At 34.4% G+C, this 18,004-nt stretch overlaps 1 non-coding gene and 1 pseudogene across 2 annotated transcripts; both read left to right on the top strand.

Moving 5' to 3' along the window:
- Positions 1-5,510: 5,510 nt before the first annotated feature.
- LOC146898966 (G-type lectin S-receptor-like serine/threonine-protein kinase CES101) lies at positions 5,511-16,745 on the top strand (annotated as a pseudogene). Its single transcript, XR_015024110.1, has 8 exons — positions 5,511-6,259; positions 13,291-13,898; positions 14,574-14,681; positions 14,772-14,968; positions 15,201-15,411; positions 15,743-15,982; positions 16,057-16,207; positions 16,289-16,745. The product of XR_015024110.1 is annotated as a G-type lectin S-receptor-like serine/threonine-protein kinase CES101 (transcript).
- LOC146898967 (small nucleolar RNA R71) lies at positions 11,316-11,423 on the top strand. The gene has a single exon (XR_015024362.1). It is a non-coding gene; the product is annotated as a small nucleolar RNA R71 (small nucleolar RNA).
- Positions 16,746-18,004: the final 1,259 nt, after the last annotated feature.

Raw genomic sequence — 18,004 nt, 5'->3', positions numbered from 1 at the left:
ACGCTCACATTCTCATCCATGACCATGGTGAACGATATAAAAGAAAAGATAAAGTCTTAGATAAATTCAAAATGTTTAAAACACAAGTAGAACTTCAACATGAAACTTTCATTAAATGCTTTAGAAGTGATTGGGGGAGGAGAGTTTTATCATCTGAGTTATTTTGAATTTACCGGTATTATGCATCAAGTTACTGCACCCTACTCCCCACAACAAAATGGAATAGCAGAAAGGAAGAATAAGACTTTGGTAGAATTGGTTAATGTCATGTTGTCCTATTCTGGATTATCTAAAGGATATTGGGTTGAAACAATGCTATTAACATGTTACATCCTAAATAGGGTTCCAAACAAAAGGAACAAAATAACCCCATATGAACTTTGGAAACAAAGGAAGCCAAATCTTAATTATTTAAAAGTATGGGGTTGTAGAGAAATTGTGAAAGTGCCTGAACCAAAAAGAAATAAATTGGGTGAAAGATGAATTGAATGTGTATTCTAAGGCTATACAGAAAATAGTAAAGCATACAAATTCTTGGATATTGAATCGAATGACTCATATTCTGTTAATACAGTAACTGAGTCATGAGATGCAATTTTTCAAGAAGAAAAATTTAACTCAATTTCTTATCCCAAGGATATTGTTCATTTTAATGTACAAAATTTAGAAAACAATGAATCTAATGTAGATACATTGGATGATTAAGAACTTAGAAGAAGTAAGAGGATCCGAAAAGAGAAAGATTTTAGATCTGATTTCATAATGTTTCTTGTAGAATGAACAGGTAAATTCATAAATAGTAATGGACCAATTTGCTTTAACCTTGAGCATGATTTGGTAGCATATGAAAAGGCTATAAAGTCTCAAGATTCATCCTTTCAGAAAGAAGTTATCGAAGAAGAAATAGATTCAATTATGGGTAATAAAACTTGAAAAGTGGTAGATCTCTCACTCGGATCGAAACCAATAGGTTGTAAATGGATCTTTAAAAGGAAAATGAAAGTGGATGGTACCATTGATAAATTCAAGGCTAGACAATTTGCAAAAGCGTTAACACAAAAAGAAGACATTGCTTATTTTGATACATATGCACCTATTGTAAGAATTGCATCAATCAGAATGCTATAATTGCACAAACATCCATCCATAAGTTTGTTATCCATCAAATGGATGTTAAAACTATTTTTCTAAATGGATAGTTGGATGGAGAGGTATATATGGATGTTAAAAATATTTTTCTAAATGGTGAAGTTTGATATGGTTATTTAATCTTAATCTTAAATATCGAACAAAATACCAAAAGGTTAATTTTGATATTGAATCAAACAAGGTTAGACAAGATGGTCAAAACACAATAATAGTTTTGAAATTTTTTGGACAATAAGGTTGCACTCGAAGGGTTTCAAGGATTATCAACCATAAGAATAAATTTGATTATTGTTTTGAGATAAGGTTAAATCTTTTTAGATTAGGTTAGTTTTTATTTCATTATTTTTAGGTTAGTTAAAATTTATTTTATTATATTAGTTTTTATTTTCCTTTTATTTAGGTTAGATTTGTTTGCCTGTTCTTATGTTAGATTTGTTTTACTTTATATTAGGATAGTTTTTATTTTGTTTTTATTGTTTATAGCTTTTAGGATATTATTTAGTTTAGATTAGATTTAGTTAGTTTTTTTTTTAGTTAGTTTTTTTTTAGTTATTCCAAAACCGGAAAAAAAAAGTTACTACTCATTCTTCTTGTGCGGTGCTACTTAAAGGTTTCTTGTTTTAGTTTAGATTATGCTAGGTGCAGGTCTTGAAAAAGAAATGTTTGATTGAATTAAATTCATATGATGCCTTGCTAGCAAGAAACAAATTTATGAACATTCAACTTGAAACAATTTGGAGACTTCTTCGCACAAGGTCATGGAAGTGATACATGCTTTCCAAAATGTTCGGGGTCATCAGAAGAACAAAGAAAGTACATGGCATCTTATGACGAACATCAAACGAACAAATATCCTCAAGAATGGTCGGAGTACTACCCTAATTCCTAGGAATACCGAGATGCGGAAGAGGACATTGTTAAACTGGATGAAATGGTAGAACAATTGTTTAAAATTTCCACAGCTCATCTAGAAGGGATGGTCCAAAGTCAAAAGGTTCTAAACGCTGGGCAAATCACGTCCTTTGCTTACATCTCCAACATGATGATTATCATCACGTCAGCAATCATGGAAGTAACCACTCTGCAAATCCCTCAAATTTATTATTTTTAATTAAATTTTGTTTATTTTCCGAGTCAAAAATAACAATCTATGGGAAGACAATAACTTACTACTTTATAATTTGATATGTGACATGTAAGGTGCTGCACAATAAATGAATTGTTGTTGAGTTACAAAAACAATAGAAAATTAAGCTCGGAAAAATTATATACCCAATTAATTTGATTGCTAGAAGAAAAATACTCACCAAGACATAGGAAAAGTTGTTTCAGTTTCAAATCATACAATGGTGCTTATTCTACAAAAAGTGGGTATTCTTGGTCGTGGATTTGGAAGTTGAAAGCATCGGAAAAGTACAAATTTCTTGTTTGGTTGGTGTGTCATGATGCTGTTCAAACTCTAACTTTACTTCACCACCGTAAAATTGCTTCCTCAGCCACTTGCACCCGTTGTGGATGAAGAATATTTCCTTCATTGCATCCGTGATTGCAGACATTCTAAGATAATTTGGCACAAAATCGGATTTTCGAGTCATGATTTCTTTTCTACATGCGCTACAGAATAGATCCGGAATGGTACCAACTCTTCTCACTCTACTTTGTTCTTAGCCACTATTTGGTTGGTTTGGAGGAATAGGAACATGATGTGTCTCAACAATGAAACTTGGTCTCTATACTACCTTGTCTCCAACATCTATAATTCAGTTGACACCATTATCTCAGCTTTCAAAAATGGTGATGCTGCAATTTCTGATGATCGCTATGTCAAGTGGAATTGCAACAATCATATGGGCACCATTTTGAATGTTGATGGGAGTTGCAATGGGACTCCTACTCGAACTGATTTTGGCGGCATTTTCGCAATAATGGGGGTCTTTTCCTCTCGGCTTTCTCAGGTATGATCTCCCACTCATAAGCATTTTGCTGGCTGAACTAACAGCAGTCTATCACGGCTTGCACATGGCTATTGATATGGGAATAGATGATTTGGCTTGTTACTCGGATTCCCTCCTCTCTATTAATCTCATAAAGGGGGACACTCCACACTATCATGTATATGCTGTCCTCATTCAAAACATTAAGGATATATTGGCTACCAATAATTATTTCACAGTTCATCATACTCTCAGAGAAGGTAACCAATGCGCTAATTTCTTGGCAAAGTTAGGAGCTTCATCCAATGCTGATTTAGTCATCCACACTGCTCCTCCTGAAGACCTGCTCTTGCTGCTTCGGAGTGACACCTCGGGAGTCTTCTTCCCTAGGGCCTAGTTTCTGTTTTTGTCTTGCTTCTTTTCTTGTTTTTGTTTAGCTTTGTAACCAAAAAAAAAAAATCATACAATGCATTGCACATCTTTGAACCCCAATTTTTTGGATACAAATTTCAAACTAATTAATTGGCTTTTATCAGATTTTCATGTTCCACACAATCTAATAAAACCAACGTGATTTTTATTTTCCACTACAAAATTGTCCACAAGAGTAGTTTTCCCCAAACTACTTTTTTAAAGCAAGGAAAAATATCACTCAACTTTAACACAATAATTGAAGGATGAGTGATGGAAAGTTGATAACATCTCTGGTCATACTGTTGGCCTCTTTTTAAACTTAATTTACTAACATTTTTTTGCAGTAAACTAACAATTTTAGTTTAGTAGTAATATAGACAAAAGTTGTACCAAAAAAAGTGTATAGACAAAAGTATTGAAAATTAAATAATATGATAAGTTTTTGATTTGTTCAAAAAAAATAATATGATAAGTTACTGATTTTTTATTTTTTTTTATATATTCTTTTGTCTAGAAAAGAATACAATTTCATTGTTTATTAAATTTTCGAGTAGTAAAGATAATACATAAAAGGTGGAATTATTTTGTAGGCAACTAAATATTTTGTACTCAACATCGAGTGAAAGTTGATGTGATGTGGAAGAAACCAGAGGAAGGTTGGATTCGTTTGAATACAGATGGAGCTAGTAAAAGAGATATATCAGCTGGTAGTGGAGGGCTCTTTCGAAATGTTGAAGGGCAATGGATTACTGGTTTTTCCCGTAACTTGGGTAGATGTAATGCGTATTTAGCAGAGCTTTGGGGAGTCCTCGATGGTCTCCGAATTGCTAGAGAGAAAGGTTTTGCGAAGGTTGAGTTGCTCGTTGATTCGAGTGTGGTGGTCTGTACTCTGCAGACAACTAAGGATGGCAGTGTTGTTGGTTGGCATCTCATTCAAGAAATTTGACGATTGCTTGCTTTGGAGTGGGAAGTGGAGATTTGTCATTCTTATCGTGAGGCGAATTTGTGTGCAGACGGTCTTGCAAACATGGGTTGTGAGCATGCGCCTGGGTTGCGTGTATATGAGCAATGTCCAGCTAGGCTAAGTCCTCTAGTGTTAGCTGATGTTATGGGGATACCGACCCCTAGAGTCATCTCTGTTTAATTTTCTCTCTTCCCGGGCTTAGGCCCCTTTGTTTCTCAAAAAAAAAAAAAAAAAAGAAAAATAATTTATAGGTCACTAAACTTTAAAATTGTAAACAAATTTCTGAATTTATATATTTTTCGTTAGGTATTTTCATTATGAATGACAATATTTTTTAGTTACGGAAAGTTTTTATAATTTTAAATATGCTTTTTTCTAAAAAAGAATACATCTCTCATTTTTTTCTACTTTTTGAATAGCAAAGATAATATATAAAACTTGTTAAAATTAAAAAAATTATATATAAAATAAGAGGGGTAGCAGCCAACAAGGTTGAAACTAGAAGAAAACCAACCTAGAAAGAACAAGATGATAAATGATGCTTTATTTGAATGAGACGAAATAACAACATATGATAGCCAGAATAAAAGATCAGACGACACCTACTTGTTCTTTTATGAACAAAAAAAGACAAAATTTTTCATTATTTATACACCACGTTATTTTATTTCGTTAGTTCTGTTTTAAAAATTCATTTCTCTCAAAAAAATTCATTACTTAGGCCCTTTGTGAATGGGAAACGTTATTAGCTTTACATTTGTCACCCTTAATTATTAGAGTTATGCAAACCATTGTCTCTAAGACACTTGTGAAAGAAACAAAGAAAATATAATTTTGTTTTAAAAAGTTCATTTTTTACCCTTTTAAGACGTTGATGTTTGAAGATAATTTTACTCTATTTGATTTTTTAACAAATACCCTTACGAGATGGTACTGGTTAAAATTTTCCTAATTACTCTTAAAAAAAAACATTTGTATCAAAATAAATCGATCTTTCCTTTGCCATTAAATTAAAGTTGCCGAGAAACATACTTTAATGCAACATTTTGTAGTGGAAAAATAAAGGTAAAGGTTTGTGACTAATCGTGTGAACCAGAATTAATTCTGATAAAGGCCCATAATCACTTGCATAAAATTTTGTATCCAAAGTTAGGAAGTGCAGATTGCAAGAGTTGAGGTTATTCTCCTTTAAATTGCTGAGTATATTTCTCTTCTTTTTGAAACAATATTCATCAATCATGATAAGCTTTGAAGTAAAGAAACAAGTTGTATTGATATACTTATGGTTTTGGTGGAGTACTACTACTAGTATTCTTGTTAAAGCAACAAGTGATAGTTTGAAGCCAGGTGATACATTGAATTACAAATCCAAGCTATGTTCTAAACAAGGCAAGTATTGTCTATATTTCAATCGAACATTAGATAGCGAGGATGCTCACTTGGTCATTGGTGTTAATGCGGATTATGGCACTTAGGTGTGGATGTATAATAGAAATCATTCCATAGACTTAAATTCAGCAGTTCTATCACTAGACTACTCTGGTGTGCTCAAAATAGAATTTCAAAATAGAAATTTACCAATAATCATTTACTCTTCGTCTCAACCAACCAACAACACCGTGGCCACTATGTTACACACTGGTAACTTTGTGCTTCAACAACTTCATCCAAATGGGACAAAGAGTATATTATGGCAGAGTTTTGATTATCCAACATACATTTTGATCCCAACGATGAAGTTGGGAGTTAACCGAAAAACTGGACATAATTGGTCCTTGATTTCATGGTTGGCTCCTTCACTACTGATAGAGCCAAACCGCAAGTGCACGGCCTATCGAAGTAATAGTAGTAAGTAGAGTTATCGTTCCGCTAGGGAGTTGTTCAACTTAATTAACTTTTAATGAATGATTAGAGGAGAGAAAGTTAATAAGAGAGAGTTTGATTGCTGAAGGTAAAAACAATAATAATAAAGGGCCTTGGGATCATTGGTTCATCTTAATAACTAATCCTTCACTAGACAAAACCTAAACATCTAATTTCATGATTTACACACTAATTTCTAAAGACCGATTTCCCTTAGCCCCTCACCTTTCCGATGAAAGTCCGGTGAGAGTTTACTTCTAGCAACCAAGCCTATTTCACTGACATGATTACTAGAAGATGCATAGAGGATTGAAACTACTCTTTGTCTCAATAATTGCAAAGACTATTTCACTGTTTTGCAATTATTGTCTAGATTCACTTGTTCCAACATCAAGACTCCGCTCTCGCTTTATGAATTGATGTTTGGGATGATGGATTAACGATTATCAAACCCTCCGCTTTCGCTTCCACAGTTTGATAATTGTTAATCCACGTTAAGACGGTGAATCTAGATTAGAAATTAGGGTTACATAGAAATTAGGGTTTAAACATGTTTTGTTTAGGATTGAGTCATTAGACTCCCCAATAATCCTAAGACTAAGAAGTCTACTCACTCATGTTCATCGTAGACATGGAGGAAGAAGAGAGAAATACGGTAAAATAAATTGCAAGGAAAGTAAAAGGGAAAATAAAGACTTTTATTAAAATAGCAATTGAAATAAACAAAGTAAAGCATGATTGTTTATGGTGGAGAGCTACTCTATTTATAGCTTTACAATCGACTTAGAAACTAAGCAACTAAAAGGGTAAAACAGTAAAGCTGCAACAGGGTAACTTGGGCCCGAAGAAAAAGCAGCAAAAGAGACTCCTGGAGGTGGCACGGCCGTGCCACATGTTGGCACTGGCCGTGCCAAGCTTCTGACTTGGTGGGAACATATTTTTGTCCCGTATCTTCGTATTCTTGCGTTGTATTTGCTCCAGTCCTCTTTCTTTTGCTCCAAGACACCTTCCACCATATATTTATTCCTAGAATAAAATAAAACATAATTTGAAGTAAAATATTCTAAACTAAAATAAAATGCAATAAAATAAAATCAAATCTAAAATAAAACTAAACTAAATAAGGCAATAAATAATACTATCTATGACTCATCAAACTCCCCCACACTTGAATCTTTGCTTGTCCTCAAGCAAAAGGCAGCAAACATAGCAGCAACAAAAGATTTGATTATGGCAATATTAAGAACAAATGTCTCAATAGAAAGGCTTTGCTTCAAGTACAATAATTACAATTTCAAAGACTTCTCATGAACCTATTCTACCCAACATCAAGTCTCAAGTGAGTGTGTGTGCAGTCCAACCCTTTTCTTGCTCCTGTATAAGACAGATATTATGAGGAATAGGTTCTATCCTTAGTGCTAAAGTAACCGAGAAAAGTCCTTTCTTCATTTCATATAAGAGTGATGGGAATTTGAGTTAAAATTAAATTAGATTTAACAATTAAGCACAAGGGGCTGCAGATGCTTAGGGGCTATCTATCCTCGTAGGGAGTCTTCTCGGATGTAATTGTCCTTTCCCCCTAGATTCAAAATCACCCTAAGTAGTGCTGCAAAATTATTGTTTGTTTCATCTCCGCGTTTGGATGTAATTGTCCTTTCCCCCTAGCATTGATGAATTTGTTTCACTTTAGGTTCAAATTAAGGAGTCACCACCACAATTAGGAAGTTAGGATGTAATTGTCCTTTCCCCCACATGTTGGTGCCATTCTCCCGCCCCATTTAACATTTAACAAATTAAAAAGAATATAACAATTAAGAACAATTTGATTAATTTTCCCACACAGACTTATACTACTTTTACTCTTAAGACTTTAAAGGGTCTAAGTTAACACCAAAGATAGAACGTGTTCCTTAAAATACCTATTCATACATTTACTCAAGGATTGCAACCGGGTGCTTTTCTCATTGGAGAATTTTCACAATAAAACATGATATGGGTATAGCAAGAACACAAGAAACACAAGAAACCATTTTCATGTACAAGAGGCGACCTAAAGAAGAGACAAAACAAAAATTTTCATGCCATATTTACATTAAAAACAAGCTACTAGTCATGCCTCTTGCTATAAAAACAAAACAAAAGAATAAAGTTCAAGGGAGTTTGGGAACACTACGACTCTAGACACTTTATTAGGCCCCCCCCCCCCCCCCCCCCACACTTAGGAGAAGCATTGTCCTCAATGATTCAAAAAGAAAAATAAAAGAAGAAGAATAGAAGAAGAAGAAGAAGAAGAAGAAGAAGAAGTAGAAGAAGAGGAGGAAGAAGAGAGAGTAAAGGAAGAGGAAAGCTCACAATTTTATAAAGTAGACCATGGAGGAGAAGGTGTTGTATCATGTTCCGTAGCATTTGATTTTCTTCATTTATTCGATTGCCCCTTAGGACATTGTTTCTTTGCCCGGCCATTTCAACACCTTGTCTTTGTTTCTCGGTGCTTATTTTGTGAACCTTGGTTTGCATCCATGCCCACCGTTCTTCATTATAGCTTCCACCGGCTTCTTCCTCATGGTGCAAGTTTGCACCTACCTCCTTCTTGATTACCATCATCATCACCATCATTATGTACCTGTGGGTTAGTGCCAACATAAAACAAATTTTCCACCACCTCCGGATTAGTTATGTCCGGATTAGGTAGAATGATAAGCTCTAATAATTCTCCATTCATATTGGTAATTGTGAGTAGGTTCATGGGTTCTAAGGACAAAGTAGTGATAGTATATAAGTCTAGCCAAAAGTTTCCCTCTATCCTCTTGATCCCTTGATTCACACTCACCCCAAACTTCCTAGCAAGAAAAGTGATGATTCCACCTACCATTATATCACCTTTATCATCCGGTTTCTTTTTAACAATTGAAACAAGATAATCAAACAAATAATAGCAAATGTTAATATGATGGTTATAAAGCATAGCCCACAACATAAACAGCTCTCATCATTCCCTACCTCTTTCCTACTCTATACGGTGCAAGCCATAAACCTTTCAAGGTACCTATGCATAGAGTTGTGTTATTCAACAGCCTAATCACATTATCCTCTATTCCTAGTCTATCCATAGCATTAACATCAAGGTACCTGCAAGTGGAGATAGTTCTAGAGATTAGAGATTTATACCTATTTCTTTGCTCGGGATCCTTGAATTTGATCCTATGATTGCAGGTTGTTGATTGCTTCTTGCATCACTTCCGGAGTCTTCAATCTCCTTACCTTTCTTCATTGATGCCATTGACCTTAACTTGACTTGGTGTGGATTTTGGGGAAGGTTAGGGTTAGGCAAGGTTTTGGTTGGGAAGGGTTGGTTTAGTGATGGGGTTGTGGTTTAAGTGAAGTTTAAGAGTTGAATGATGGAGTTTGGTGAAGAAGTTTTGGTTTTTGGGTTATGGTTTAATGGTGTATGAATTTGGTTTAGAGGGTTATGGATAAAGGATGAAAGAGGTTATTTTGAATGAGGGAAAAAAATAATTTTTTTTTTTTTTTTTAAAAAAAGTTTTTTTTTTTTTTGGGCACGGCCGTGCCACCTTAGGCACGGGCCGTGCCTAGCCTCTGGACCTTAGACACAAATTTTTTTTTTTATTTTATTTTTTAAAATTTTTTTTTTTCAATTTTTTTTTTTTGTTTCAGGTCAATGGCTTCAACTTTCTTTCACTTTTTTGTATCATATTTGGACAAATACCTACAAAATAAATTAAAATAACACAAAACAAACAAAAATAAAAGCAATAAAAATCATGGGTTGCCTCCCACGAAGCGCTTGTTTAGAGTCACTAGCTTGACGGTTAGAAGGTGGTTTATCTATCCTATACCCAATCTCTCAGAAAGGGATAATGGCAACAAACTAACATGCTCTCCCAAATCACACATGGCTTTCTCAAATGTTTTATATCCTATGACACAAGGTATGGAAAATCTCTCTGGATCCTTAAGTTTAGGTGGCAATTTGTTTGGAAGTATTTCAATAAAATTTCTAAACTGCTCATCTAACTTGGATTTAGCAAACTCTTGTGTTAAAGGAATTTTAGGCTCATGAGATGGTGAAACAAATGGCTTGTCATTCTCTCCTATAGCTTTCTCACTTTGAGGCTTATCACTTCCTATCTCTCGTTCATTGTTCTTAATTTTCACAACGGGGTCCTCTAATTGGTTACCATCCCTAAAAATAATAGCACGTATATGGTCTTTGGGGTTGGTTTCGGTTTGGCTTAGAAGGACTTCGGAGGTTTGAGAGGGAGTAGCCAGCTGTTGGGGTACTTGGGAAGTCTGAGTCTCTATCATCTTACTGTGAGTAACTATGGAGTCTACGTTCAATGTATGTTTGGCAAGAGAGTCCTTCAAAAATTCAGTTTGGTTTTTAAACTCTTGGAGCTGCTCAGATTGATTTATAAGAAAATTTTCTAAAAAAAGTTCCAAGCTGGATTTTTGAGGGACTATTTGGTTGTTTGCATAACTGAGTGGTGTTGTTTCTTGTCCAAAAAGATTTTGAGGGGTTTGAAAAAAAAATTTGGTTATTTTTAAACCCTTGATTATATTGAGCATAGTTTACTTGCTCAGGACTTCTAACAACACTACCTAGTTGGAAATCAATGCCAATATGGCCAAATACACCACAAACTTCACAAAGAGGTGATACAGGGGGAGGTGTGACAGCACTAGTATTTATATTATCAAATTTTTGTGTGAGTGCGTCAACTTTAGCAGCTAGATGATCAAGGGAAGAATTTTCATACATACCTACCTCTTTCTGAGAGGGTGAAGGAGCAACATTAGTGGTGTCCCTTCCGTAGGTCAACTGATAGTGGTTTTGTGCCATGTCTTCGATCAAAGCATATGCTTCTGTGTATGTTTTGTTCATTAGAGCTCCACCTGCAGCTGCATCAACATAAATTTTTGTGGGATACAAAAGGCCATTATAAAAAGTGTGAATAATAAGCCAATTCTCTAAACCATGATGGGGACAAAGTCTAAGCATTTCTTTGAAACGCTCCCACGCATCGTAAAGAGATTCTCCATCTTTTTGAGTGAATTGTATGATTTGTTTTCTTAAGCGAACAATTTTAGAATGAGGAAAGAATTGGGCAAGAAAAGTTTGCCTCATTTGTTGCCATGAAGTGATAGAACCAAGTTTTAATGAATTAAACCAAGCACTAGCTCTTCCCCCTAAGGAAAAAGGAAAGTAGTGCAGCCTTACGACCTCTTGGTTTGCATTCACGGTTCCACTGAGTCTTAAAAAAGTTGAAATATGAAAATTCGGATCCTCAGTGGTTGATCCGAAAAATTGATTTTGCTGAACTAACTCAATAAGTTCAGGTTCTATTTCAAAATTGTCATCAACCGTTGGGTACACAATAGCATCGTATGACTCATTTGAAGATGGGATTGCATACTCTATGAGAGTGCATTCCTTAGCCATATCGTTATTATCTTCCCAAGAAGTTAAAGGCAAAAGAAGAAATAGAAAAAGATTTTTTTTTTTATATATAAAATAAAATAAAATAAAGAGAAAGATTTTTTTTTTATATGAAGTAAATAAAATAAAATAGAATCAAATAAAGATTTTTTTTTTTTTTAGAAAGAAATATAGAAACAATAAAATAAAATAAAACAACGAAAAAGATTTTTTTTTTTTTTTATAGTCTAATCACTATTAAAAAGTTAATCAAATTTCAACAACTCCCCGGCAACGGCGCCAAAAACTTGATAGAGCCATACCGCAAGTGCACGGCCTATCGAAGTAATAGTAGTAAGTAGAGTTATCGTCCCGCTAGGGAGTTGTTCAACTTAATTAACTTTTAATGAATGATTAGAGGAGAGAAAGTTAATAAGAGAGAGTTTGATTGCTGAAGGTAAAAACAATAATAATAAAGGGCCTTAGGATCATTGGTTCATCTTAATAACTAATCCTTCACTAGACAAAACCTAAACATCTAATTTCATGATTTACACACTAATTTCTAAAGACCGGTTTCCCTTAGCCCCTCACCTTTCCGATGAAAGTCCGGTGAGAGTTTACTTCTAGCAACCAAGCCTATTTCACTGACATGATTACTAGAAGATGCATAGAGGATTGAAACTACTCTTTGTCTCAATAATTGCAAAGACTATTTCACTGTTTTGCAATTATTGTCTAGATTCACTTGTTCCAACATCAAGACTCCGCTCTCGCTTTATGAATTGATGTTTGGGATGATGGATTAACGATTATCAAACCCTCCGCTTTCGCTTCCACAGTTTGATAATTGTTAATCCACGTTAAGACGGTGAATCTAGATTAGAAATTAGGGTTACATATAAATTAGGGTTTAGACATGTTTTGTTTAGGATTGAGTCATTAGACTCCCCAATAATCCTAAGACTAAGAAGTCTACTCACTCATGTTCATCGTAGACATGGAGGAAGAAGAGAGAAATACGGTAAAATAAATTGCAAGGAAAGTAAAAGGGAAAATAAAGACTTTTATTAAAATAGCAATTGAAATAAACAAAGTAAAGCATGATTGTTTATGGTGGAGAGCTACTCTATTTATAGCTTTACAATCGACTTAGAAACTAAGCAACTAAAAGGGTAAAACAGTAAAGCTGCAACAGGGTAACTTGGGCCCGAAGAAAAAGCAGCAAAAGAGACTCCTGGAGGCGGCACGGCCGTGCCACATGTTTGCACTGGCCGTGCCAAGCTTCTGACTTGGTGGGAACATATTTTTGTCCCGTATCTTCGTATTCTTGCGCTGTATTTGCTCCAGTCCTCTTTCTTTTGCTCCAAGACACCTTCCACCATATATTTATTCCTAGAATAAAATAAAACATAATTTGAAGTAAAATATTCTAAACTAAAATAAAATGCAATAAAATAAAATCAAATCTAAAATAAAATAAAACTAAACTAAATAAGGCAATAAATAATACTATCTATGACTCATCAACTACCAAATTCAGGTGGATTTAGTCTTGAATGGGAACCAAACGAAGGTCAATTGAACATCAAGCAACGCGGCAAAGTGTATTGGAAAAGCGGAAAACGTAGAAGCAATGGATTATTCGAGAACATTCCGGTGAAAGTTCAACGAGTGTATCAATACATTATTGTCTCTAACAAGGATGAAGACTCCTTCACTTTTAAAATCAAAGATCAGAATTATAAGATGTTTCCAGGTTGGGAACTGTACTCAACGGGGATGTTAACGAGTACTGAAGGAGAGATTGCGAATGCAGATATGTGTTATGGATATAATAGTGATGGAGGGTGCCAAAACTGGGATGATATGCCAACTTGTAGGGAACCTGGTGAGGTGTTTCAAAAAAAGACAGGCAGACCCAACACCGACAGTGCAACCATCGAAGACAATGTGACTTATGGTTATAGTGATTGTAAGCTCAGTTGTTGGAGAAACTGTGACTGCAATGGGTTCCAAGAATATTATCGTAATGGGACTGGATGTGTATTTTATTCATCGAATTCGACACAAGATATTGATTTGGAGTATCCAAATATCTATAACGTCATGGTAAAGCCAACGCTAAATCACCATGGTAAGTCCAATATAATTCTATTTATTTTTTATATAACTAGATCACACATCCGTGCGTTGCAAATGTGAGCTGTTTGTAAAATGTATTATTTGTCATTATATATATGATATGTATAAAATTACAATAGAAAGTCCAATTCAAAAATAATGTTTAGTAAATAACCCATAACACTATCAAGATTACTAACATTATCCACATCTTGATAGAAAATCAGATTGTGGCATCTCACTCTAAGTCTGTAACTAACAATGTCTCGAATACCCATGTGGGAGGATTGAGCAAGGTTTAAACATAAAAATAAGGATAATGAGGTTTTCAAGCCAATGTGTGTTTTCTTCCATTAATCCAAAATGAAATGATAATATCGATAAGATATCCTTTGGCGAAGCATGTGAGCCCCGAGATAAGTTCCTAGATCTTGAAGGACTAGATTCATAATCATGCAGCCTTTCTTTCCTTTCAAATGTGTTTAAGGTATGAAAAGGAAGCGGTTTGCGGAGGGCGATAGAGCTTCGCCTCTGTCTAAGTTACTCCTACTAACATTAGACACATCATAAAGAACATTTAAAAATCAACAATATTTTTTTCAAAAATTAAATGAACAATGCTGAATAACTAGTAGAAATTACATAGGAAGCTATTACTATTCAAATTTATAGTTTATATTCAATGCAGGTAAAATCATGCGGATATGGATAGGTGTTGCAATAGCAGCTGCTACACTCCTATTATGCCCACTCCTTTTATGTGTCACGAAAAAGAAACAGAAATCTGCACGTAAAGGTACTTGGATATTGCAAATATAGTTTAGTACATATTTACGAAAATCAATCCCTTTGTTTTCTATCTTTATATTTTTTTTTTGTCATGTAGATATCAAAAGTAAAAGAGAGGAGAATGAGATGCAAGATTTGGCAGCTTCCCATGAATCTTATGATATCAAAGATCTTGAAGATGACTTCAAGGGACATGATATAAAAGTTTTTAACTATACATCAATTTTGGAAGCAACTATGGACTTTTCACCTGAAAACAAGTTAGGACAGGGAGGCTATGGACCCGTTTATAAGGTGACTTGAACACAAGTTAAATTACTATCACAATTGACATATGACACACTACTTATAATGTGGTTATATTTTTCTTTTCTTGTTTGGCGATTTTTGTTTTGGACAAAACATATATGCATTGGTTTTAGGTGTTTTTAGTATGGTTGTCAACTTAAGTACCCATTTTTTTAGAGATCCATTAAAAAGTTTCTAAGAAAATACATCTAAATTTTGTCTTGTTTGATGACTTCAGGGAATCTTGGCAACGGGACAAGAAGTTGCTGTAAAAAGACTTTCAAAAACATCTGGACAAGGAATTGTGGAATTCAAAAATGAATTGGCATTGATATGTGAACTTCAACACACAAATCTTGTCCAACTACTTGGTTGTTGCATTCATGAAGAAGAAAGGATTCTAATATATGAATACATGTCAAACAAAAGCTTGGATTTCTATTTATTTGGTGAGGATGTGTTAGACTATATATTTGTATGTGATGTTTTTTAGGACAAACTCATATAGATAAATATTTTGTTGACACATGATTTAAAATCCACCACCAACACATACAATTCACGTTTTTTAAGTTATTTTCTGTCACCTCACATTTTACATCCAAAGTGTATTTTACAGCGTGTTCGATCTAGGGTGTCTCGGAAATTTTGGGCCAAAAACTTTGCTTTTGCTAATTAAAATTATTCTGTAAATATCCTAGAAGTTTCACTACTATAACAAGTTATCCAAACATGAATATAACCATTTAAATATCATGTTTTATGTAACTCATTGAGAAGATTCTACAAGAAGGAAATGTCTAGATTGGAAGAAGCGTTTCAACATAATAGAAGGAATTTCTCAAGGATTACTATATCTTCACAAGTACTCAAGACTCAAAATCATTCATCTAGACTTGAAGGCTAGCAATATATACTTCTTGATGACAATATGAACCCTAAAATTTCTAATTTTGGCATGGCAAGAATGTTCACACAACAAGAATCCGTAGTAAATACCAACAGGATTGTTGGGACATAGTGAGTGCTCTAAACTTTTTTTATGATTACATAAAGAAAATGCTTTTGATTTTTTAAATAATTTTTCTGTACAGTGGATACATGTCTCCAGAGTATGCCATGGAAGGGATTTGTTCTACTAAGTCTGATGTCTATAGCTTTGGTGTGCTGCTACTTGAAATTATTTGTGGTAGAAGAAACAATAGCTTCTATGATGTTGATCGGCCACTAAATCTAATAGGACATGTATGTAAAATTTGTCTCATTGAGTTTATATTTTTTTTATAAAAATTGTTCCTTTTTCTAATTTGATAAAATAACTGATAGGCATGGGAGCTATGGAATGATGGTGAGTATATAAAGCTAATGGATCCAACTTTAAATGACACATTTGTTCCTGATGAAGTGAAAAGGTGCATTCATGTTGGTCTCTTATGTGTAGAACAATATGCAAAAGATCGACCTACAATGTCTGATGTTATATCAATGTTAACAAACAAATATGAACTCACAACAATACCCAGAAGACCAGCATTTTATGTTAGAAGAGACATTCTTGATGGAGAAACAACTTCTAAAATGCCAGACACCGACACCTATTCTACAACAATTTCTACCTCGTGTGAAGTAGAAGGGAAAATATAAAGTAATCAATAAATACTGTTAATGCACTCATTTGAAACAAATGTTGTTCTTTGAAGTGCCTAAATACTTTGTTTTATATATAATGGCTCTAATTTTGAATGTACAACTTAGATGAGACATTGGTTTGAACCTACAATTTCATACTTCTCTGCATGTAGTATGTGATAGTTTTTCTGCTAAACTCTTTCAAGAAAGAAAAAAAACATTATTATTATTATAATATATTTTTTTCTTCGATGGTCTAGCAAATTTATTGTTAAACCATTTAAAATAGATTTTTTTTCGTTCTTACTGGAGAATAAATATAAATGAAACACTACGTAAACAACGCCCCTCACCTGCGTTTTACATAGCACCAATCAACTCATCATTCCTGTAATGCCCAAATTGAAAGTGTCTAGAATATTCAACAAGTGCGTTAAAAACTGATATTGGATACATTAATTATACAATAAAGAAACGACATCAGTCGAGAGTTTAGATACCAAGCCAACATGAGTCTTATGTTACATTATTTTCACAAGGATAGTCGAACGAGGCTTAACTACAAAGTTCATTACAACACATCTCATAATATAACATATGCATCAACTAGAAAGACACAAAGTTGGATCCACGAAAGCACGATCAATCCAAAGCTTTCTCTTTACCTTTGCCACGAGAGAGCTGTGAACCTGAACAAATAAGAAGAGGGATGAGACAATGCCTCAGTGAGTTCTACCTAGTCCTAAGCTATAGGTAACCTTGGGGAAAAACCTACGGTTACCACGTGTCTACATTACAACCTGACAGTTGATTATATGTGTGTGGTCATGCTTGTCTAGACGGAGGGAACCTAAGATCGCTATACCGAGATACACTAATGCATCAAGGCCAATACTTATCATATTCATGACACGTCTCTAAACCGGACGAATAGGAAAAACCTAAACCCATCGTCGGTAATCTTCATAGCTCACTCAAGTATAACATCATAACATACATAATCGTATTCATTAAGTAAGAGGTTAGGGTTGAACAATAACATTATCTGAGTTCATTTTTACGGAGAGCCCGCGGGGTGGAGTAATCCCGAGCACAATACGTATCTAACCGATGGAAACCTATCTAAGGTATCATCGGAACTCCCTTTGTGTCGTACAGGCCCCTCATGTGAAGCTTATCCCGTTTCACCTAATGGAAACCCCTTGAGACTCAACCTAGTGCAAATCACAAGTGGCACGACACCTACGTCTTATACTTTCTTAGTGAATAGATTAAACTAATCGCTTCACATCTTATCATACATAGATTCTATGATGACGTTCTATTCTCGACAAGCTATGCCGAGGCTCTATGTTCCTTCCCTTGCTTAACTCCTCTCTACCCCATCATGTTTCGAGTAAAATTCTCATGAGT

Source organism: Medicago sativa, chromosome 8 (genome assembly GCF_051527215.1).
Source record: "Medicago sativa cultivar Bolivia chromosome 8, Bolivia_mono, whole genome shotgun sequence".
Lineage (NCBI taxonomy): Eukaryota > Viridiplantae > Streptophyta > Magnoliopsida > Fabales > Fabaceae > Medicago > Medicago sativa.
This window is presented reverse-complemented; position numbering and strand designations above follow the sequence as displayed.